General features: G+C 43.5%; 1 protein-coding gene across 3 annotated transcripts in view; it reads left to right on the top strand.

Annotated features, from left to right (window-relative positions):
- Positions 1-10,736: 10,736 nt before the first annotated feature.
- The window catches only part of mid2 (midline 2), a 55,813-nt gene continuing 43,249 nt past the window's right edge, over positions 10,737-23,300 (top strand). For 2 of the 3 annotated variants that reach the window (XM_083685573.1, XM_083685571.1), the window contains exon 1: positions 10,737-10,853. The gene's annotated coding sequence lies outside the window, so the exon portion shown is untranslated. Of the gene's footprint in view, positions 10,854-11,040; positions 11,096-23,300 lie in introns of those variants that run through there. The other variant, XM_083685572.1, reaches the window with a different exon arrangement.

Genomic DNA, 23,300 nt, shown 5'->3' with positions numbered 1-23,300 from the left:
TTTTTCATTCAAACCCATCTGATAAACACTGTCTCAAGTCACTGCCCGTGCCGTTTCTCTGGTAAATAGTATTTGTCAACCTTAAGTACACGGTTTGATGAGATAATGACCCCTGCTTGCCTTTAGAGATACAGTAATCTAGAGGAGGACTTGACTTGTAGCATTCTTCCCTGCTGAATCTTTTCAAGCAGAACAGGGGAGGCTAGTGGAGGGAGAAATCGGAGGACAGGCTCATTGCAGTGCATGGAACAGAATGAGGAATGATACCATTTCTCATTCTGTTCCATGCATTACAATGAGCCCGTCCTCCGATTTCTACCTCCACCAGCCTCCGCCGCTATCTACCTGCAATTTTGCAGTACATAGCTCCACAATCCATTTGTCAACAACACAGTCAGTGCAATAACTAGGTTGTCACTACATGTCTTTTGATGTATTGTAGATTAAAATATTTTTTTTAAAAGCTGGTATGAGTATTTCCTGTTCAATCTGCATTCCATTGACGCCCTCCAACCCCCCAACCCCCCAACCCCCCACCACCGCCCCCCGCTCCCAAAGCCCATTTCCTTTTCCCTCCTGTCTGAGTTAATCACACTATACTGTATACGTATTCAGAGCTCCTAGAGTACCTGTCTAGAAACCTAGGCACCTATCTGACGAGACCTATCAACAACACAGAATAAGCTTAAGAAGTGCATACAGAGCTGACACACACACACACACACACACACACACACACACACACACACACACACCTTAGAACTGTCTGTAGCCTGTTTCACTGAAGGCTGCAGTTACTGGGTTGTCAAGTGAACAGCCATCACTTTTATCTCACTTCTGGATTATTTGGCTTTGATGTAATTCTATACGTATTGTATTGATAACACCTACTCACTTTTTTGATTTAGATAAGACAATATCAAAGTACAAGATTGTAATATTACAGTCTCACAGTGAATAATTCACTAAGTCTGCTGTGATGGCCAATATAAAACGAGACGCCCAAGCAGTCAGTGCAGCGGGAGCTTTGCAAATGGTGGCTTACAATAAGCCTTGAGTGTGTTTTCTCCGGTGCTTGAATGCCGAGTGCCTCTCGCCTGTGATGTATGGCTTCTGACAGGCTAGGGAACCCGCAGCTTGCCCAGGTAGTGCCAGATGAAAGCCTGAGCCAGAACCCTCCTTCAAAGACACCTTCTGCCGCTCATCTCTCTCTACGGGCCTTGCGCTGTCCCTGTTAGGCAGAGAGAGGGAGAGAGAGAGGGAGAGAGAGAGGGAGGTAGATAGAGGAGAGGAGTTTGGAAGTGGAACTCCTGTTCCTCTGTTGTGATCAAAGTGATTGGGTAGTCAAGGCTAGTATAACCAGAGGAAGTGTTTTCTTCCGCTTCCTGTTAGTTGGCTGTGTTGCCATACATCTTTATAGAGACCAGAGGGCATGAAATCAATCCAGACAAGTTTCCATCATTTGCGTAGTCATAGTGTCATCTTATAATGGTTCAAGGCATATGCCAAGTGTTAAAGTTCTATCAACTGACTGTATTTGATGCAATCCACTACAGAGAATCCATGTTGCTTCGTGCCCACAGCTTAAAATCAATAGGTCAGGTCAAGAGATTCATCACTCTTCTCTGTGAACTAATTTTTAGTCTGCTTGGGTTTTTTTCCCGTTCGGTTGCAGGTTGAGCACACTTATTTTCATTTTCTTCCCTGTCTTCTTTTCCCATTTTACAGTCTTTAGTGGAAAGAAACATGCTCCTGTAAAGTTCACACAAGGCACTTTCCAAACAGGTTGCTAATTCTAAATGGCTGTGTTACCATCTGCTGAAATCTTGTTTCAAAGTAAATCACAAACTTGAAACCCGTTTTTTTCCGAGGTAATCAATAGGACATGCTGACAGCAGCGCCTAGTTTAAACAAGATTGGATAGTCACGGTGGAAATATGTGCCCTCTGCATGGCAGTACTCCAGTGTACCCATCTCATTTCAACGAAGATACACAGACCTCTGCATCCCTCGCTCATTTACAAGCCATCTCAGGCCAAGCAAAACAGAAGCCTAAGTAAAATTTAAAGAGTCGTTTATTTCTGTTTTTGAAAATGATTGCCTGGGATTAATTGAAAATCAGAAGCGTGAAAGAGATATTATAGATGCAATAAACACTGCCACCAAAACACTTGGAATGCAAACAATGGCGCTGGACGATTCAAAATAACGATGATAACAGGTCTTCCGCTTGGGAGAGTCCAACCCACCAGCAGATCATGTATGTTAATAAATCTCAACGTTTTGCTGGAGACTAGCTGGAGATCTTCAACTGTAGTTGAGATTTACCCCCTCAGACCTGCTGACAGGCAATATTAGAAGTAGGCAGCAAAGGCCGTAAAGCACCGGTGGCATCCATTCCACTCAGGTGTGCTTGAAATCAATCACACAGCAGAGCAGCGACTCTCAGACAGATGTCTGAGGTCCTCGTGATGAACAGCTCAGAGGGGGTGATGAAAAAGTGAGAGACTAGGAGTTGCAAGTTGGGAAGTTCTGTTGACGGGGCACTGTGTTACAGCCTCAAGCTTATGCCGTCATCTTCGGGCTCAGACTAGGCCAATGGTATTCAGCTGAAGCTAGCCCTAAGCCTCGGTTTGCCAAGCCTTGTAGTGACTAACTTGTGGTTAACAAGGAGAATTGTCTGGTTCGTCTGGTTTATTTCATCACTCACATTAACCCAGAAGCAGCTTTGATGTGTGTTTGCTTGATTGGAGATAGCCTCGTGGCGATGTGGGGATGGAGTTGGCGGAGTTAATAGCACAGTATTTGTGCTTGGTTAAAATCACTGTGTCTGGGTGTGAGTCTACATGTATCTGACATGATCCAAATGCTCCACACTTTACCGCACGTTGAAGTGGAAAACTAGTACTCCTTTTCCATATGTCAGAGAAACATCCAAAAAAAGGTACCTGTTTTCAGCATTTTTTGGGATTAATGACCTAGCTAGTCACCTTCAGCTTTTAGATCAAGTACAGGCTGTGTATGTGATTTATATCATACCGATTTAGATTTCTTCGCCTGAGTAACTCCTCTCTTGTCCATAGGGAAGAACCGAAACATACTATGCTGAAAACAACTGCCTTTCAAAGAGAGCTGTCTCCCACTATTTAAAAAGTCATGAGGTCATTTACTGGTGAAGTAAGAATTATGCAATTAGGGAATATGATGAAGACATTAAATTGGTGCTGACTATAAATAATAGATTGAAAGGATAGCTGGGTTTTTCAACTGCTCACCCCCACGGTCCCATCTACGCATGGTTCAAAGACAGGTTTTATTACTGTCGCCTACTTTCCCAGCTACTTTCCTTTCATACCATCTTCGTCTTTGCTACCCAAGTAAGACTGCTCATGTACTATGAAAAGATGAGCTTCCATTTTAACAAGAATGCTTTTCAAGAAACCGGCTAGCTTCGGACCTTTTGAATCCTTAGGAACCGTCATGCTCTGTGTTGTGGCGTTTGTCTGCTTGTCTGTCTTCTACCTGTTCCTTATAGCAGTAGTACGACCGTGTGACTCCTAATGCTGCCTTGTTTGTGTGACCCTTATCCCGCCGCTGTTTATCTTGACGATCTTCTAATCATGGGTCTCAGCTGATAGAGACCTGGTAGGAAGAAGGATAATCATAATGATTAGTCTGGACATTTTTTTACACGTTCTGATTCATTTCTGTCACAGCAGCCACTTCTCAGCCTCCTGCTGCAACTGTGGGGGTGTACGGCTCATTTCACAATAACCAATAATCACGATTGGACTTTCGGACTGAGGGTTTTTTGTGTGTGCAGTAAGCGCCCCAACAGCTCCATCTGTTGAATTATCTCCATTAAAGGTGTTGGGTAAATGTTATTTGGTGGCTCCGTTTTACTTGTCATGCGAGCCACAACAGCGTGATTGGGTTATGTAATACATGGCGGCTGCACTAATGCCTCCATGGAGATGTCATTAGGGAGGAGTGGGCTGTCTCTCCGGTTCCTCCTGTGCTATGACTAATCACCTTGTTCTACGCTCCTACGTGAATCATCTGTCATTGAAATGGCCCCCTGTGCAGTGTCAATCATATGCATCTCACGCCACATGTAGGGCAACCAATGACTCAAATTCGGATACTTTTGTTTGCTCTCAAAATGGAAGCCTGCTTTAAAGCATTTGTGCCGTATCTTGAAACATTGTAGTATGGGTTGGCTTTCTTTTCAAGCTGCACAATGTCTTGCTGAACATAAAATGAAATTAGAAGTGCTTAAGAGGTGGGAGCTATTGATCCAGTCTCAAGCAGATAAGGTGGGTTTACTAATTTAAAAAGGCTTTAATCCTAAATGGCAGTGGCCCTGTTATTCCCTGAAGAATACGATGCTCTTACGCTGTTTCAATACTACCAATTTGACCAGTCTGAATGTTGAAATATCAAATAACATTTCAAAAATAGAGGTTTGAAATGTCACAGTCACAAACTCATCATGTTCCCGCATGGTAATAATGTACAACACACATTTATTACCATACTGTTGGTCCAAGTGGAATTCATAGAGTAGCTCCCTTATTATTTATTTATTTTATCTATAGAAATGTCAATCATATACTGTAATTTTCATTTCATACAGTACAGGTTTTTGTCAGAGAAGGCTTAGACCTTTACCTCCTTAGATATTACTTTGCTGCAGGCTAAGTTCAGAACCTCTGCAGTACTGGTATTCACTTGGTCATGGCCTCAGTAATGCTTTGGTCAATGTAAGAGGCTGTGCATAGTACCATGGTAAACCAATGTGGGAGAAGTGTGGGACTCCTACCATTAAACTTTAATGTGCATGTCTCCCCTGTGGGCAGTATAAGACAAAACCCCACGCAGGCAGCCTTTCCCATCCCGTTACTGTAAAAACAAACCCCTGTCTATGCTGAAATGTAATCTGCAGCAGCTAACCGCTAACATTACTAGTTGCATCATTTAAAAAAAACCGGTGATTCTATTCCTTCCGACAGCAACAGGCCATGTGCAGAGATCACCACCCACTCAAGCAAAACATCAGGGCATTCCACAAGGAAAACAAATAGTTCTGAACTCATTTCACTTCGATTAGATCATCTTCATGTTAGTTTGACCTGTCAACATGATTACACATATAATGTGCATATTGCGTTAAAAACGGTTTGGCACACAGCAGAGGGGTTCACCGTTTTGAGGCACTGCTGTTTTTTGTTATTTATCATTTGTACTTACTTACGGTACTTACGTTCATGTTGTCTGGATTGTTACATTTACATTACATTTATGGCATTTAGCAGACGCCTTTATCCAAAGCAACTTACAACAAATACATTTGTAAGTGTATAGTAAGTGAATCATCTATCCATCAGTCATCATCAGAAAAAGTAATCAATGCTTGGACCAGGGGCCATTGGTAGTCACAATGCTAGAAGAAGGAAAAATTACCTGAAGAAATGGGTCTTCAATCTACGACGGAAGATTGATAGTGACTCTGCAGTCATGACAGCAGTGGGAAGCTTGTTCCACCAGCGGGGCGCCAGGACAGTAAAAAGCTGTGACCGAGTAGTGCGGCTGCTGCATCCACGTAGAGGCGGCGGTGCCAGGCGGCCAGCCGAGGTGGATTGTATTATACGTAAATGAAATCGATTCTCTACACTCTTGTTCGGTTGCGATAGAACATTTACAATAATGAAAGAGCACACTTTGTATGAGAAATTAACCCTGATACAATAATCAATACATCTTTCGATAAGTTGAAGACAAGATACATTGAGATTTACACTCACAGAACACTTTATTAGGAACACTATACTAATACTGGGTAGGGCCTCCCTTTGCTCCCAAAACAGCCTCAGTTCTTCGTGGCATTGATTCCACAAGATGTTGGAAACATTCCTTTGAGATTCTGGTCCAGAATCTCTCGTTCTACCATATCTCAAAGGTGTTTTATTGGATTCAGATCCAGTGACTGGGAAGGCCACTGAAGAACACTGAACTCATTGTCATGTTCATGAAACCAGTTTGAGACGACTTTTGCTTTGTGACATGATGCATTATCATGCTGGAAGTAGCCATTAGAAGATGGGTAAATTGTGGCCATGAAGGGATGCACGTGGTCAGCAACAATACTCAAATCGGCTGTGGCATTCAAGCGATGATTAATTGGTATTAACGGGCCCAAAGTGTGCCAAGAAAACATTCCCCACACCGTTACACCACCTCCACCAGGTGTACAGGTGTTCCTAATGAAGTGTTTGGTGAATGTATACAGTACCAGTCAAAAGTTTGGACACACCTTGCCAAGAGTGTGCAAAGCTGTCATCAAAACAAAAGGTGGCTACTTTGAAGAATCTAAAATATAAAACATATTCTGGTTTGTTTAACACTTTTTTGTTTACTACATAATTCCATATGTGTTCCTTCATAGTTTTGATGTCTTCAATATACACTCACCAGCCACTTTATTAGGTACACCTTGCTAGTACCGGGTTGGACCCCATTTTTGCCCTCAGAACTGCCTTAATTCTTTGTGGCATAGATTCAACAAAGTTATCAGCAACAATACTCAGGTAGGCTGTGGCGTTTAAACGATGCTCAATTGGTACTAAGGGGCCCAAAGTGTGCCAAGAAAATATCCCTCTCACCATTAGATATTTGCGATAACGAGCAGTTGAACAGGTGTACCTAATAGAGTGTATATATGCCATTTAGCTGACGCTTTTATCCAAAGCGACTTACATTGCAGTGAGTGCATACATTTCAGTATATATGGTCCCAGCGGGAATCAAACCCCCAACTTAAGCGCTGTTAGCGCCATGCTCTACCAACTGAGTCACAGAGGACCATATTAATCTACAATGTAGAAAATAATAAAAAAAATAAAGAAAAAACATTGAATGAGAAGGTGTGTCCAAACTTTTGTCTTTATAAGCTTGTGCCCAAGAGTGTTGATACTTTTCCCCCCCAACTCAAAAGATGTCCTCTGTATTCATCTTGTCTTTATGCCAGTATTCTCGCGAGCCATGTTTACATGTACTTTTACATGTACTTTTTAATTATAATAATGATGCGTGTTCCATTAGAAACCATAATCTTGTTAATTAGATTTTTTAATGAACACCCACCATCCTCAGGAAATCATTCTAATCTAATTTCAACTGTCTTACTGTAGTGACGAAGTATTAGGTTTTAATTAATCAGGTTCTCCATCTCTTATAAAGGTATTACATTTTAGTCCAGTTCATTATATGCACCATTGCATAGATATGTAATTTATTGCACCATTATGAAGTTAAATAAATGAAATTCAAATGCATTGACTTATAAAGCTCTGTGTAATGATACAGGTTATGTTTGTACGTGGTAAAGCATAGAAAGTTAAATTATAATTAATTAAAAATAATAAATTCATTGTTTTGTACTTCCTGTTGCTTAAATATTAGGCAGGTTGTGAATGTGCTTGTCATTATAATGGGGTAGGTGATTGGTCAGATTTTTACTAATTCCAGTTAAAGACTTTTGCTTAATGTCGAAAGAGTTTGCTCCCAGAAAACCTGCAATCTTACCCATTAAGATTATGTATGTCGAGTTCAGCATAGCAATGGACCACAGAATTTTTCCTGCTCATTCTGCAGTGAGTGAAAAGCATTCAATATGACCACATTATGCATGCCTTTGCTAGTGCATATATCAACCACTGTGTACTCTATTCTCTGTATACTGTACTATTGAATTCTCTGTGTACTTTGAGTCACCTTTTTTATTCACACTGTAATTGTCCTCAAATATGAAGAATATTAAAAAAAAACAGCTTTTTCTACTTATTCAACTCCAAGTTCCATGCACATATACATAGAGAGTGAATAGGCGACATTTTGGCTCTGGATTGTTTTGGTGCTGGTCCAGGGGGTGCAGACAAGCACAGTGATCTGATAAGAGAATTGGGGCATTCCCAGAGACGGGAGGGGGGGGGTGAGGGTGGGGGGCAGGGAGTCCCTGACATATCGGCTCTGCCAACGCTACTGCATAACTCAGGCAGTTGGGGCCACAGCAGCCTGTGTGATACTGATGGACCCCTGCTCGGGGGACTTTCTTGGGGATTTGTGTGAAATAAAACCCCTAAACCTCAAAAGAAAGCTATATGGTTGGCTAAAGCAGTGTGTGTGTGTGTGTGTGTGTGTGTGTGTGTGTGTGTGTGTGTGTGTGTGTGTGTGTGTGTGTGTGTGTGTGTGTGTGTGTGTGTGTGTGGAGAGTGCATGTATACAGTACAGTATGCTCATGTCACTGAAAAGATTATTTCAATGACCTTGGTATCAATCCAAATATCAAACTTGCATTATCCTCTTCAGGTTATTAGTCAAACACCGTGCCTTCCCACCACCGTGGTCTGTGCTGTGTGTCCCAGGTGGGTTAATGTGTCGGCCAAGAGAAGGGAAGCAGCGATGCTGATCTATTTCCTCAGCGAGTCCCTGTGCTGGTGTGGATGGTGATTTGTTATGTAAGCAGCCCTGGCGGGCTACAATATCGCCCGCGCCACTGAAAAGAAGAGGACATCTCCCATGGCCTGTGTGTTCCTTGTCCACACTAAACGTACTGTACCCTCATTCTGTCACAGTTCCTTTGTCTCTCCATCTCAACCCGTTCATCAGCAGCATGAGGGTCTGCTCCGTCTCACAACGTTCGTTTACGATCAGTTTGAGGCGGTAAGGGAGGTATCTCTGTGAGAAAACAGTGGATTGCACAACTGAGCTGTCAAGATAGCAGAATAGAATAGAAAATACCAGCAAAGACTTGTCCTTCTGGAAATGCCACATACTGTAGCCCTCTTTTAAGTTCCCTTTTAATTTCCCACCTACATTGCTTTTTTTGTTTGTTTTTTTCTGAAAGTGTTTAAATGAGTTCCGTAAATGGCTGTCACAATGCGACAGTTCTCATCGTTATGACCTCATACCTTATGACCTCATACGTCACATACCTTTGACTGAACTACATAGAGTAGTGTGACAATGGACACTGGTGGAGGTAGAAATCGTTGGCTCATTGTCATGAATGGACTGAGAAATGGTATCAAACACGTGCATTTGATACCATTCCTCATTCCATGTTCAGTACCATTCCTAATTCCATTCTGTGCATTACAATAAGCCTGTCCTTCTGATTTCTACCTCCACCAGCCTCCACTGTGTAAGTATAATCATGGTGGGGTGTGTCCTAGACCTAATGTGCCAGGTGCACACAGGTTGAGTAGGGGCCTAATGAGAGTTTCATACAGTAGACAGAGACAGGTGTTGATGGATGCTGGGTGCACCTGCATGCATGTTATTACTGGCATGTTGAGAGTGAGTGACCGCACCCTAAAACCCTCGTCGGACCTTGTCAAGCATGACATCTCAACAAGGCTCTGTTCTACCTTCCCACGAGAAAAGCGTGGAAGGAATTCTCATTGAGTCATACCATTCTGAGATCCCCCACATTATTTTGATGTAGTGCCTTTTTAAACACTTAAATGACCATGCCTAATAATTCTGCCTTACCCTTGACGATACTGACGATAAATCACGGCCTCTGGGGCATTATTGCTGAAATAAAACACAGTACAATTTCTACTGTTTTAAAACCACCTGAGAGAAACAGAGCCCAGTATTGTGGCTGTGGTGTGTTGGAGTGTTTAGTTGTTCTACAGCAGGGGCAGGCTGGTGGAGGTAGAAATCGGAGGACTGGCTCATTGTAATACCATTCCCTATTCCATTCCATTCCCTATTCCATTCCATGTATTACAATGAGCCCGTCCTCCGATTTTTACCTCCACCAGCCTCCACTGTTGTACAGTACTGTCCATGGCTGTGTTGAGTCAGGCAGGGGCAGGGCATGCTACAAAGCACTGTCCTGTAGCAAGCCCTGGAAAACTGTGACCTTCTCCCTCTCAGTCTTTCCACTCTGCAGAGTGGACAGTGAACTGTAATTTGACAGAGCAGAAGCAGACACTCGGCATTACCCTTGAGTAGGCTTCATCTTAGGCTGGTTCTTGGGTTTCGTTGAACAATATCTCCTCTATTTTTGTTTGTAAGAGGATTAAACTTATCAAACATACACTTATATTCTGTTTGATATGTTAATCCATTCAGTCAAAGACAAATTGACATTCAAAAATTACAACGTTTGACCTTAGGTGATCTAATTATGTACCATATTGCATCATAATTTGTGCTGTCAATGTAATCTACTTTAATCTGTATAAACCCAGTGAGATAAATGTCAAATGATGATGATAAATTATAAATAATAGTATTGAATAAATACACAATATACAGCAACATGTTTAACAATTGTATAATTACCACTCATTGCATCATACACAGTCCTATTTCAATGAGGGCGAGTTAGTAGCCTAGACCTAGTGCGGTCGTTAAAGGAGGAGGGGGATTTCCTTGACATTGATGATCCCATCAATTCTAGCAAGTTGACATTTACACTGATGAGGGGGTTAGAGTTGGTTACAGACTTGCATCCCCTGCCCGTTAGGGCAGCCTGCCTGCGTTCGTAGAGCTGTCGTTATGCTTTTCGCATTGTATGGGTAGGAGGAGCCGCTTTCCTGTGATTGTCTGCCTCTTCTCTCTCTCTCTCTCGCTCCCTCTCTCTCATTTTTCCAAAGTTAAATATTCCTGCCTGAGCTTTCACGGTGCGCCGGGGAGGGTTGCGTCGGGAGAGGGCGAGCGCAACAAAGCTTGTGCCACATAAGCTCCGTCAATTATATTCGACCGTTCAACTGTTTCTTAACTTCGTTTTTAGCTGCTTTCAAGATGACAGAAGAAAAGAATGTTCGGCATATAGAGCTGGTAGGTGACTGAAACCCCTCCCATAGTACTCTGTGTGTTTGTGTGCGTGCGTGCGTGTGTGTGTGTGTCAGGGTTTCAGGGTTTCAGGTTTATTGCAGTGTTTCAATACTATGGGGAAAAAGAAGCGAGTCTGAGAATAGAATTGGAAGAGTTTTACAACGGGAATATTCACTGCATAACCTTTCTCTGTTTGCGCTGTGCTTTCTGTGGACCTGACTTAAATCCGAATGATCATGTCAGAGGTAGGATTGATCTATTGACATAATCTTAGTCGGAATGTTCATAACTTTAAATAGATGCCTGGGGCCCGTTAGTGGGGCTGGATGTGTGCTGGATGGTGGTACAGTAACTCTGTTGCCAATAGAATGATGGTGTCGATTGATTGTGTTTTACTGCGGTGCCAAGCTTATGATTAAAGAAACAAACAAAGCCCTCACGTGTATGTGACGATGCGTGCCCTCACGCAGACGGCTGTGTCATTGAAATACTGAGTAGACAAGGACATTTCCATGATCAATAGCTGGTCGTCCCGTGACTGTGGAATGTGCGATTGTTATTATGTGTCAATTAGTGGGCGACTATGCCCCTCGTGCCTGTCTCGGTGGCGTACGGTAGCCGACTGTTAATGTTTGGCATTCCTGAAGATGGGAATTTAGGCAGAGAACGATGTTGTTGGACTATGGTAAGCATGTCATTCGCTACGTCCGTTACATAAGCAGTTTAGACGTGCATATTGGCTCTGAAAATGAAATGCTCAAATCAAAAGAGGAATCACGAACAGAAGTGCAATCAAACAATAAACGAATATCGACTGCTCATATTAAATGGACTGTATACGGCAGCACTCTCACAGTCCGTGCAATTATGTTGAAAATATAAATGCCGATTTGAACTTGACTGTGATATGACCAAAAGGTCACCCCAAGTAGAATAATCTATTAATTTAGTTGACATTGCAGTCTTACTATGGTTGTGGATTGAAAAATACACTTAATGTACAGGCATATATTGTAAATAATAAACTGACTTTAAAGGAGTCTTAATGTGTATGGAAATAAGACAAGCTAATTGGAATATTCAAAACAATATGCAGATGCAGTTAATTGCATCTTTTCCTCTTATTCTCTTTGCACAGCTACCCCATAATCAGTAGTACTGAACCCATTTCTTGCAACAGCACAGCTTTTGTTTTGATAAAGCCTGTTTTGATGTGTTGCCTGGAGATAATACATGTTGACAGGTCTCTAAAATGAATAGCTCTCTCTATCTTTCTTTGTCAGTTTGTATGATTCATCAAGTCAGCTGTTGAGCTCGGCCAAAGTAACTGTATTAGAGCATTAGTTTATAAAATTAAGCAGATTTGGCTGATGTTGTGTTGTTGAAGTGTTGAATACCATATGGGATGAATGTCTCGAAGGTCATAAGATGTCACGGAACAGCTGTTGTGTTTTGATGAATAGCTGGTGGATTGATCTGGAAGTCTTTATTGGTTTGAGCACTTCTGTCAACACACATGGCTGAAATGATATCAAATAATGTCGATGTCCGGAAGACCCCCATCTGTCATATTCATGTCTCCATTTCCATGTTCCTTTTTCCACAATGCCATCCTGTCCTCTCGGTTCTGACTTGCTTTAATGAAAGCACTGTTTAGATCAATTGTTGTTTACTGGACCCGAGCTGGTTATGTTTCTAGATTGAACTTTATCATTATCTCTCTCTCTCTCTCTGCAAACCTCTGAGAGAAGCAGTCCGAATAGATACAGTCCTTAAAAGCACATCCCAATCAGTGTATGCAGAGCCAGCATACTGTGAAGGTAGTTTGCCCTGCTTTGAGCCCTCTTACACAAAACCTTGCATGACAAGCTCAATTACATCAGCAATATTGTATTTGTTCAAGTCCCCAACAAACAAGTAAAATGACAAAGCAGAGGCACGAGTAAGCTTCTTTTTTTTTATAAACATGCCATTTTATTTCTTGTACAGTAGATTCCCCCTGCTGTGGGTTTCTCTCTCTTTTCCTGCACTCAATGAGCAATGGAAGACATGGACTGCTAAAGCTCTAAGGCAGAAACAGTGCTTGGTCTTTCGGCTCTGATTGACCGCAATTGCCCTATTTTGGTTTCTTTCTGCCTTACAGTACATTGTAAATACTCTCACTTAGGACAGGTCAGGATGCATTATAAAAGGTTGTTTTGTTGCATAGTATGTGTTTTACCTTTGAGACACACACACACACACACATAATTGTTTCTTAGATCTTGATGTTCTATTGTTTATTCAGTAGTTGGGCTATAACCTCTGACTTAACAGCTAGAACGGGTTTGACTTGGTTTGTGTTTCTTGGAATTGATTCAAGAATCGGTTGTGGTGGGACCACAAATGGGAGGCCTTTACATTCTGACAAACACCAGTCAGGGCTGTCAGTGATGGGGGTCAGTGTGGTGCAGCAGGTGCTGGAGGAGACATGAATCTGAGCTCCTGACATTTTAAGATCCCATTACGCTCATTGAGACTGTGAAGATATTAGTCACGCGACTCCGGTCCGCCCCCTGCCCGTACTGTCAAGTTCAAAACTATGCAATTCCACTAATTCCTCAATTTAACAGTTCAAGTAAATCATTTAGGCAGAGCACCTAAATCATTTAGGCAGAGCACCATGTTCTGTGTAATTAATACAGCATGTTTCTGGATTGAGTACTGGGTGGTAGGCTACATGCAGATTTACTAAATGAGGCAAGGAAAGTCCTCTGGATTGGCGTCTGTGAATTGGTTGCAGTGTCAACGCTATTACTCATTGTGATGTCGTGAAGAGAGGAAAACAGCCATATGTTGTTGTTGTCCACCTGTTAAATTATGACAGCAATATTCTTTGTTGACAGTCCCTCTCTCTACAGTTTCTCCACAGCACTCTGTCTGAGTTATCTAAAGCCCGCCCGCGTGGTAATAATGTAACTGTCGCACATTAAGGGTGAGCTTTCCTTCGCTCTGGGCTGTTAATTAATTTCAGGAACACAAACAGGCGAAGAGCCCATGAATACCCTTGTTGAGTCGGCCTCTTGTCCTTCCTGTTTGTTCGCCTCCTGCCAGTCACAACGAATCACAATCTTTACCATGTTATTGTGCTACTACGCTGACAGGGACCCCGCGTTAAGTGACAGCAACAACAGTGGATGCACTGTGGTCAGATCACTGCACTGTGCACTGAGGACTGTGGCCATAACAGAAAACGATGGGAACTAAATTCCTCGTCATAGAAGGTTATAGGAAATTGAATCCATAGAAATGAAAAACCTCGCCTTTATAGGAATGCACATATAAGTGAGATTGTGTATATATATATATATATATATATATATATGTATATATATATATAAATACTGTATCCCTAGGAGTGACTGGGAAATGAGGTGTGAATTATGAATCGAGGATATGAGGCCGGTACTGTATTTTGATGCGGCTGTGATCTTGCCATCCCATCGATTTGAGGCTGACCCTGCCAAGTGAGCCGTAATGTGTTGGCACGGCACTTTCACAGTGCACTCTGCTCCCCCCCATAACCCCCACCCAACCCCCCCCCACCCCACCCACCACCACCACCCACCCACACACACCCCAGTCCAGAGGCATGGAGCAGAGTGGCAGACCCTGTTCACACTTGTCACGTCTCTTGCTAAGTGTTCTCTCACTGGCGAAAAAGGGCTTAATTGGATTTTATGGCTCTGTTGATTTCTTATTTCAAACTCTGGCGAGTCGTGGGGGAGGGGGAACTGAGGGGAGATGAGGACGCCGACTGCCTGCCTGCCTGGATGGTACAGCACACACACGGTTAACACACACACACACACACACACACACACATGTACAGCTAGCGAACGAGCGAGCTAGGCTAGGCTAGGTCACATGCTCAGGGGCCATAGGCAGGCAGAGGCTACAGGCTGCACTCTTTCCCCCCGGGGCTGCTAGACCCAGCTGGTCTGGAGACTCGCTCTTTCACAGGGGGAGTCACTCCAGTGTTCTGGAACGCATCAAGGCTGGAACAAATGAGGACAAACAACAGCCAAGCGATGGTGCCTCTCTCCCCGGCCCAGTTTGTGTCAACTAGTGAAACTGTAAACCCGTTCGGATTGAGATTAATGCCAGTGCGCAATTCATACAAAAACAGATTGTGTACGTTTATGATAAACAATGTGACTCATGCACAGCATATGCCTGACGTATGATGCGTCGCCTATCCTCTGGATGCCGACAATGTGTGTGCCTGTGTTTGTTTTCCTCTGGACCACTTTAAGCCTGACAACAGGTCAGCCATACATGGAGCTGCAGGTTGTTCGTGTTGAGCCTGTGGCGATTGGCCAGGGTGTGCTGGAAATGCAGGCTGATTGGCCGGGGGGGGGGGGGGGGGGAGGTGGAGCAGACGGTTGGTCACGGTGCTGTGTAGGTGGACGTTGATTAGCCAGGGTGCCCTGGAGCTGGAAGTTGATTGGCCCGGGTGCTCTGAAAGGGGAAGGCTGTGTGGAAAGGGTGTTCCTAAGTTAGACTCTGATTAACCGGGGGTGCTCTGGTAGGTGGCGGCAGGAGGGGAGAGGTCAGGAGTTTCCAGCAGCAGCAGCAGCAGTAACAACAGCAGCAGCAGCTGAAGCAGGAGGCTCCCACCGTGCCACTGAAATAGGACCAGCTGCCTTGTGTTCCAGTAGGCCCACATGTGTTTCCCATGATCTCACCTGGCACCAGGGCTCAGGGCTCGGCAGTGCCGTCATGCAGCCCTGCCCCTACGGTCGTCCCCTAGGTCCTGTATACCACCTCCTCATAGGCAGGCAGGGAGGGGGAGGGTGGGGGCCAACACTTGTGTTTTTATACACAGGCAGAAACGCAAACATATAAAAACATGACTGCTTGCAGAGAAAACAAAAGATGTGTTGTGTGTCTCTGCCTGGATCAATACACACACACACACACACACACACACACACAAAGTAGATTACACCCACCCAAGACTTAGGGCGATTACAGTCACAAGTTATGGTGATAAAATAAACACAGCCCAGATGTGGAGGTCTCAGCTGGGAGCAGTCAAGCTCTGCTCTAAGACGACCAGGCAAACCAGGTACTGTTTGGGCTGGAGGGGAGGGGGGAAGGGGAGAGGGGTGGGGGGGGCAGGGGGACATAGAAAGAGGAGAGGCTCAGTTCAGAGTGACTCAGAAACAACACTCATATAGCAATATCCTCATCAGGGACAGACTCCGGAGTTACACCTACTCCCTAAAATGAGCTCTTCTCTTCAGCTGGCTGTCAGAGTCGGTTACTCCAAAGACAGATTGGCTTCCACTGGTGCTAGAAATGTATGATTTATGACTCGGGCCCTCCGGCCATGATGGTATCAGCTGATCAGTCATGTCTTGGCCCGTTTGGCTTCAGCTGATAACAAAAACCAACATTTGAATGTTTTCAATTGTGATCAATTGTTTGGTTTTAAAGCACACTGCTCATGATGTATCAAAAGATCTAAATTAACCATGATGGGGAGTAGGGGGTACATTGTTACTGTTAACATGCCTCCAGCTTAAAGCAAAGCTCAACCGATTGGTTGGTTTTCTCTGGAGAGTTGCTATTTTTAAAAGGCACCACCACTTGGCAACTATTGGTTAAACTAACGAGCTATTGATTTGTGTTTGGTTTCATTGAAAGGGAAGGGTTTCAGGGTACGTGCGTGCGTGCGTGCGTTAACTGACAAAGATATTGTTTCGACTTGTTTGATTCAAAGCTAAATCTATGAGAGAGACGTACTGGTGTTCCAGTGAAAGATGTGGTTAGACTCATGAGAGACTCTACACTATCATAATATTCTCATGGATTATTTATTGAGGGTGAAAAAACATCAACACCTTGTTCAAATATTTCTCCCTCCTGAGCCGCTTAAGCTCCTGCTCTTTTGACTTCTGTCCTTTATAAACTGACAGCGACAATATTTGCACCTCTTAAGAGAACAAATGAACAAATATCAGGGGCCTAGCGCATGATAAATAAATGGAATTCTACAAATGGAACAAAATGCTTGACATTTCAATGCACAGAATCTGCCGAGACAATCAAATGGATGCCAAGAAAAACAATGGTTTAGCCTCCCCAAAGGAAATGCCAAACATTACCGCTGCTTATAAATAGATCTCCTGACTTTCTAGAGCGCGAACGCGCTACAGGACAGGAACCCACCTCCCAGGGGTCACCGGGTAAGCTCCCACACCTCCTCCATTCTCTCTCTTTCTTTCTTTTTTAATCTCTCTCTTTCTTTCTTTTTTTTCTCTTTTTCTCTGTTTCTTTCCATGTGAATGATTGAGCTGCCTTGTCACACTCCACAAACAGTTGCTTATGTATGAATAGGCCCTTACGACCAGTGGACAAGTGGTCGTGACCATGTTATGACTGGGAGGTGTGTGGACACTGACCTGAGTGAGCAGTACGGTTAAGTTGCGGTTGCGGTTCATAAGCTTTAGGCTGAGCACACTCTGATTCAGTCAAACCTCAGGGCATGTTCATCACAAGACACATGAAGAACAGGAGGTTGCAGCTGGGCTGAATATCTAAAACCTCATAGTTTAAGTATTGAGTCAACTGTTTCATTTCGTCATTCCCCAGACACCAGCTTTCCAAGACACTTGTTCAAAGTGCGAGTGAATGCTCACTGAAATTAATTTTGCGGCGTTTACTTTCAATATTCAGGTTATGGATGATTCAGCAGGGAATCTCAGTCTCACAGTACATTGCTTTCATTAGTTATATCTTTTATATCAAGCAGATCATGTTTTTCCTTAGTTGGCAGGTTTCCACAGTGTAGGAGATACACCCTAGACACACACACACACACTTCTGTCAAGGGTTTAATTTTCTGTACCAATCCTGGGCACAGGGCTGTGGAGGTGTGGATCTCGTCTCTCTGCCTGTGAGTGTGGTGGGGCGAGGAGAGGCAAGCCTCTTTGTGATCCATCCCTCCATGTGTCTCAATGCCAAGTGTTACGTGAGAGAAGAGACTAATGTTCTTTTAAAAAAGCTCTCTGTGTTCTCTTATCTTACTGTAAGCATCTAACCACTCCAGTTTGATCAATAAGCAATGTTGTACAATGTTATATTAATGCTTTTAAGAGTTTCAGTTGGTTATGGATGTTCTTTGTGATTTTAGCTCAAAGAGCACTATTCATTTGCTAACGCAATAGAACGTTATTTCATTGAAAGTTATGAATATGATGTCCTAAAACTTTTCAAATGCTATCTTGTCATTTTCCCCATTGGGGGGAATAGGTTGTTGGTTTTTTGACAGCCATGCTGGTTGAATGAAGCCATAGGCAATGCAAATTCCTGCTGAAAAGATGCTCAGGGAATCAAACTGCCATTTATGCAGTGCATAGATTGCTTTTTCATAGGGTCTGCACAACATTAGCATATTTATAGGAATTCCAGTGTAAAGGTACGCCATTAGTTCAGTTGTTATGCACACATTTCTGTCAACACAATACTTTTTTGTGAGATGAAAATGAATACAATTGAAAATGAATTTGTGTCAACACAAGATATTTTGTTCACCATGAAGCTATACAGAATGATTTCCTCCAGTTTATGCACACGCTTTTCGTCCACTGGTGATCAACTTGTCATTGCACGTTTGTATAGATGTATTGTTGAATCCTAGACTATAGCCTATCTTTATAATGTTAAGATTCTGAGCTTTTGAATAGGGTGGCTTGTAGGCAATCACACACTCCTAAGCTTAGACGATCAGGGTGAACTAGCAATCGGAAAAACAAACAATTGAAAGACATTTCTCTGTGTAGAATGCCAGAAAATGTTTCAAATCATCAGTGCTTTTGAGAAGCCACTCTCATGCCTCAGACATTCAATCAGAGTCCTCTTCTAGCTTCTTCAATGGCAAGTCTGGCAAAGCCAGGGCTCAATCAGACAGAGAAAGAGGCCTCCCAGATGAGGAACACTGCCTTTGCAATGCGGCGGTGAACTGGCTGGTGTTGGAGAGCAGGTACTCTTTTTAGTATTTCTCCACCCCCTGTGTGTCCTTCTGTACAGTACTCGTAAGTCAGAGTGCCCTGGGAAAAGCGGTTCCTGGGTCAGTAGGTCCGCATCAGGCACACTCGGCCAACGGGGGGGTTACACTTAGCGCCTTTGCCCTCTCTTCTGCACGCTCCTCTTTAAGCTCAGCTAAATATCTTATGAGCTTTTGCGCTGAAATCTTTTTCTCCAGGTTTTGTTCTCACCCGAGCAAATGCACTTTAATAATGGAAGTGCTTTGGGGTGGAGGGAGAGCCTGGCAGCCAGCCCCATGTTGTGCAAGGCATGATAAGACACTTCTCCAGCTAAGAGCATTAGGGAACCGACAAGACGTTTGAAGGTATTCATTTATTACGTTCCCCGACTGTTTGTAGCGTTAACGGGGTAAAGGTGCATAATTAAATCGAGAAAAAGAGGTGTCTTTACTCCCAAGTCAGACTCACTCCCCCACGCCCTCGCCAGACATTAGGAGAGAGAGGGGTGGGCGTGGACCTGCTGTGTCCCACGGTGAACATAGTCTTTTGTCATACTACTTCAGATTTAATGTGATTTATTAATTCAATTAGAAACTCGGGCCTCAGTTTTGTGTCATTCCCTTGATGTTTCAATATGGACACACATGATCAAACCGAAGCCACATTCGTTTCTTTTCTCTCTCTCATTATGACGGTCTAAACATAACTCTGGCAGGACAAATGTGCCAGGACATATCACGACAGCATCATTTGAGACCTTGTTGTTCACGTGTCACAGCACAGTAGAAGCGCCGTGACCCAGATCGCGATGCTGCGGGTTTCCCAGGCGAGTAGTCCGTAGTCCGGCCATCTTGGTTCAGAGCAGATGAGAAAGCGTTAACCCCCTTGCGCCAGGGCCAGCACTGTGACGCTGTGAACTGCACCAAATGTGAAATGGAAACGCCTGGCAGCATTGCTGTTTACGTTCTATGAATAGAAATTGCATGTTTGATTATACCAGCCTGTGTGGAGGAAGAGGAAGAGAGCGGGATGTGGAAAAATTAACTGTGGCCAGGCAACCACATGTGTTTAAATATTTCTTTTTGTCCTAACCACCGTAAATGGTCCTATGGAAGACAGGAAATAGAGCCTGACAGGTTTAATGTGCTACTTGAAATCGGCTACTTATATGTGCAGTCTTGGTTACAGTCTGGTGCACTGGTAGTCAATTTTGGCCGAGCATGTCCTTCTGAAGAGGAAGGGAACAGGGGAGGCTGGTGGAGGCAGATACCAGAGGACGGGCTCATTGTAATGCATGGAACGGAATGAGGAATGGTATCAAACACGTGCGATTGATCATTCATGCAACACCATTCCTCATTCCGTTCCATGCATTACAATGAGCCCGTCCTCTGGTATCTACCTCCACCAGCCTCTTCTGGAAGGGAATCAACTTTTTGGGTGTCTGCCAAGGCTCAACAGTACAATGTACTGACATATCTCTTATGCCTGTGTGTATTTTTGACCCAAACAACATTGAAATCAAAACCAAACGCACAAAGAATGCTTTGCGTTCAATCCCCTTATGTGATCGAATGCAATGGAATTTCGTCCTTTTTGTGTTAGCATTAAGACATCGGAGGGTGGGCTCATTGTAATGCATGGAATGGAATGAGGAATGATATCAAACGTGTTGAGTCCGTCCAGCCATTTCTGCCTCCACCAGCCTCCCTTGGTACCTAATCAGCATGCAGATGCAGACAGCCATGATTCGTATACTTGAATCACCACTGTACTCAGTTTCCTCATGAAACTATGAATGAAAACAGCTTGATTTTGAGCCGGGTTATGATGGCTCCTTGGAGAGGGAAAATAAACGGCCATTCTAAACCATATTCCAACCTATTAGTGCAATGTTACCCCACAGTACAGGCCCAATTATGCTGGTGCTATTGCCTCCAAATGGTTATTTAATTTGTAACGTGTTGTCGTTCCACATGAAATAGCTAGTGGAGTAATCCAGTAATTTGTAATTAACGTCCATAACCTTTTGTTCTCAACAGATATTTCAGGAATGTTCATCGCATACCAACAGCTCCGATTTAGGCCTGGCTCTCTGGCGAACCCCCATCTGTCTTTTGTTAGTGCTGAACACTGTAGAGAGAGGCAGTGGTCTGGACATTTAGCAACCTAACAGCCTTGAACACAGTACTAGCTACCTGTTTGTAGTTGTTGTGTCACACGTTTGTTTGGTGTGAAAAAGGAAAAACAGTACTGTTCAATATATTTAAAAATATAAATGTTCTTCTCTTCATGACTTGAATTGTTTCATCCCCAGGGGAAGCTGTCAGGATAGAATGGTAAAGATAGTGTTATCGAACACCCCCTGGGGAAGAATACCCCCTGTAGTTCTTAGAGTAACACTCCTGGCTTGAAACACACCCATGCAATGTTCTGCCTCACTACCCCCCCCCCCCCCTCCCCCCCCCGGGATATGTGCCTGTGATAGACTCCCACTGATCTCCCACTGAGAAGGTTAAACCAAGTGTAGACCTTAGGGAGGGGGAAAAAACAAGCCATTCACACCTGGCACTCAACACACAACAATGGACGCTAATAGATTAGCATAGATGACTGATGGATAGATGATTCACTTGCTTAAACAAATGTATTGTTGTAAGTCGCTTTGGATAAAGGCCTCTGCTAAATGCCATAAATGTAATGTAAATGCATAGTTACAGGCACCTATAGCACCTGACCTGCTCTGCATGTGTGTGTTTACAAATGCTAAACCCTCCCTGGAAGTCAAGTCCTGCCAAGGGTGCCTGTTTAGCAGTATCCGACCAGAGAGTTGGGCTGTGAACAAGCCTGTTTGGTACACATCCAACATCGGGATCTGGTTTCACTTAAGCACACTCCTATCATTGAAATGTAATGTAGGACTTTCCCACAGTTGGGGCCTGTGCATCCTGGAGTACCTGGAAACTAGCTCTCCATTCCGGGGGAGTTCTCCCCAGTCCCCTCACTCTGTGGTGGTGCTGGGTGTGTAGCGGCCTCACAAGGCAAGCCCTCAGCAGCGGCAGCTGCAGTCTGACAGGAGTTGAATGACTCCGTTGCAGTGTTCTGGCTCGGTTCTGTCCTGACCCGCAGGTCCACCCATCAGTGGGGTCAGCCACTAATGACCCTCCACCCCCACGCCTGACAATCCCAGCGCGCCCACTCTCACTCACACCAGGGAATGCCAAGGAATAATTGAATGGCTTTCGGTGTAAGTGCCAAGGCTGTTAAAGCCCATGTACTGCACGGTATTACATTGTGTCAGGAGAGTAGTGTATGGGCTACATTATATCTCTTCAGCTCATGTGCAGTGATTACATGCCATGCTGTTTCTCAGAGCAGAGCAATGCATGTTCGTCCAATTTGTTTTTCATTAGTTATCTGATATATTGATGTGTCAGGTTATATCACTGAGATGTGTCTCACTACAGTATGGTAAGCCCTGTTTCGGTATTCAGATAATTGAAAGGATTTGAGTAGAATTGTGTGGCGCTAACTCTTTCATTGCTATAAGATAATAGTCTGTTGTTGAGGAGATTGTATTTGACATGACGTGTTTTACAATTCCTTATTGCATTTGACATTCCTGCACTATTCCATATAACTAACAGGTATGGTCGTTTTGTGAGACCACATCATTTGTGTCCTTCACATGATCATTGTTGTCATACGATTGTATAAATATAATTCAAGGAAGAGCTATATAATGCAAGTCATTTTACAAGTAAATTGTCCCCATTGTTTAGACAAGGCTAATTGTCATTGTTCCAGACTCACCATATTGAGTTGTGACGCATGCTTTGTTTGCGCCCAGCAATGGCAAGTGAAAACACAGTCCCATGGGGACTTTCTCTAGGTTTAAATAAAGAAACAAAGCGAGAGTCTGAGACAAAGAAACAAAGTAAACATCAACATGTTCTATTTCAGAACCTGTGTAAAATCTGCAGCCCTGTATTGGGAGCTGAATTTATTCATGTCTTTCCCAATACACGTCAAACCCAATCTTATAAAGTCAAGAGCATTGCTGACAGCTGTTAAAGCAGTTCAAATCATATATCCCCATTGAGCTATCCTACAAAGGACCGTCAGGGCCTATCCGTGAAACTGAAAACCAATGACTTAGCTCCAGAATGTGTTAAAAGGTAGCCATACACTGTAAAGTGGATTAGGATACATGGTGTGCCGCTCTGTTCTCTTCAAACAAGCTAATGCGTCATCTGTAATATTAATTTATTTTCATCCGATTTTTAAGAGGCCCGACACTACAGACGATAAGTCATGCAGCAATCAACATAAGAAAAGATCAAACAGAGTCGGCTCTTCGGAGCGCTTGTATCTGTCTTTGTACTTGCATAAGCAGACATATTGGGCACTTCACCTT

This window comes from Argentina silus (assembly GCF_951799395.1).
Source record: "Argentina silus genome assembly, chromosome: 15".
Lineage (NCBI taxonomy): Eukaryota > Metazoa > Chordata > Actinopteri > Argentiniformes > Argentinidae > Argentina > Argentina silus.
This window is presented reverse-complemented; position numbering and strand designations above follow the sequence as displayed.